Genomic DNA, 2,265 nt, shown 5'->3' on the forward strand with positions numbered 1-2,265 from the left:
GGGGGAGACGAAGCATGCTTTTGAGTTTAACTGGGAAAAGTACCTTTTTGGCTAATGTGATGGCTAGCATTGCCAAAACCCTGGACAGAGAGGAGATCAGAAGAAGGTTCACATGATCTTCTAAATAACCTTTGGAAGTGTTCTGAAATTCGCTGCCTTTCACAGGAAATAAATGGCTTTGCGGACTTTGTTTTTTGTTTCTTTAATAAAGAGAATGGTTCTATATAGAACCAAGAACACCCAGAGAACCCATTGCAAGATTTTAGCGTTCTTTGCATGGTGAAATTATTCCTCAGGATAATGTGTTGTGTATGGTTCTATACCGAACATTTTTGAAAAGGGGTCCTCTATTGTTACAATGTCAAGCTTTTAACCATACAAGGACTCTTTTAGGTGCTACACATAAAACCCCTTTCTATATATAGAACAATACTCAACACTACTTTTCCAGCACTTTTTTTGCACACTGTGGAATTAGACCACCGCATTTAACCCATCCGTGCAGTGAAACATCCATATGCATGCATGCACACTAGTGAACACACACATACATACACACACACACACACACACACACACACACTAGGGGGCAGTAAACACATTTGCGCAAAGTGGTGGGCAGCCCTATACATGGCGCTCGGGGAGCAACTGGTGGTTAGGTGTCTTGCTCAAGGATACTTCAGTCATGGACTGTCCGCTGAGGGAATCGAACCAGCAACCTTCTGGTCACAGGGTTGGTTCCCTAATCTCCAGCTCACAACCGCCCATAAGCCATAGCAGAGCCTTCAAAAATAAGAACCCGTCAACTTTCCCCTCCACGGACATCTTTAGTAAAAGGTGAAAGATTTGTGCCTGAATGAAGAGAAACCTGAGCTATCATGCAAAGGGTTCTATGCACCAAATATGTAAACATCATATTGACAAAGACAGAAGCTTAAAAAATGTATTGGCATCCGTCAAATGTGGAGATTTGAACATTTTCAAGCAATGTTTTGTGATGGATATATTGTTCTCTGGACTCCAGTTACTGCGCTAAAACTGCATTGTATTTCTTTTATACGTTGATACAGTATATGTTGTTAGGAGTGAGCTTTTCTCATATATGATTATGATTAATACCACCTTTTGTTTGTTTTCCATTAACATCAGCTATTACTCTTTTCAAAAACTCCTTGTATCTGAAATTGTTACAAAGGGACTTAGAGGCTTATGGAAATGTTTATGCATCAGCATCAGCAGATGTGTACATGAAAATACCAGGTATCACCCCACATTCCCAAATCCATCCTTAGCTTCAGTCATCTGTATGGTAGACTGCGACGGCAGCTTTATGCTTGGACTGTTTACCTAAAGAGTCACTGGAAAACGGATACATATATGTTATATCTTATACAGAGCGTCCCAAGAAAATGTACATCATTTCATAGTCTAATAACATCGCCAATTCTCCCACAAATGAGCTCAAATAAATAAAAAATTAAGTTTAATTTTCCATTTTTGTTTTCAGGTTGAAGAATGGTGTTCACTAGAAATGAAAAGGCATTTTATGTGTTAGAATATGCTCAAACACAGTCAAACAAAAGTGTGCAGCTTGCATTTTCAAGAAAATTCGGTAAAAATGCCCCAACTGGAAAGCAGATTCAGACATGGCACAAAAAATTCAAAGAGCGTGATTGGCAGGAGCTGGACCACCGACTTGACGTGTGTCGGGTCACAGGCGGTGCGCATATTGAACATTTCTGAAGCTGTGAAATCAGTCATAAAATCTACATCCCTGAATTTTTTGTTTGAATTTTGATAAATAAATCTTGTGTTGTTCAACATGAAGCCTATTTAATTTGGTTTGCCTCAGACATGTAGTTACTCAGGTATTCACATCTCAAATGATGTCGATTATTTTGGAATACCCTGTATATGCTAATGTTTGTTAAAAGCTTCAAATAAAACATAAAATGTCTTTTACAAGCTTCAAATGGCCACATTTAATCTAGAAAATCCCAAAAAATGTAAATGTGAATTGCCATTAGCATCGCAAACATGCAACTAGAACCCCACAAGGATTCCAAATAGCAGAAATTTATATTGTAGAAGTGTTTGGCCTTATTTACACGCACTGTGTCTGTGTGGCGTGAGTGATGCGGAAGTCTTGCTTTTCATTCTGGTGGCCATTTTAACTGGTCAGCACTTTCACACAGGCTGCACACGAAAAGCGGCAGAGCGTCCTGGACGCTGCACTGAAGTGACACAGTGTTAAGAAAATAGACC

At 39.3% G+C, this 2,265-nt stretch overlaps 1 non-coding gene across 1 annotated transcript; it reads right to left on the minus strand.

Moving 5' to 3' along the window:
- Positions 1 to 761: 761 nt before the first annotated feature.
- On the minus strand, positions 762 to 876 carry LOC119261653. Its single transcript, XR_005129146.1, has one exon. It is a non-coding gene; the product is annotated as a U5 spliceosomal RNA (small nuclear RNA).
- Between the last annotated feature and the right edge of the window lie 1,389 nt (positions 877 to 2,265).

The sequence above is a fragment of the Pygocentrus nattereri genome, chromosome 19 (genome assembly GCF_015220715.1).
Source record: "Pygocentrus nattereri isolate fPygNat1 chromosome 19, fPygNat1.pri, whole genome shotgun sequence".
NCBI lineage: Eukaryota > Metazoa > Chordata > Actinopteri > Characiformes > Serrasalmidae > Pygocentrus > Pygocentrus nattereri.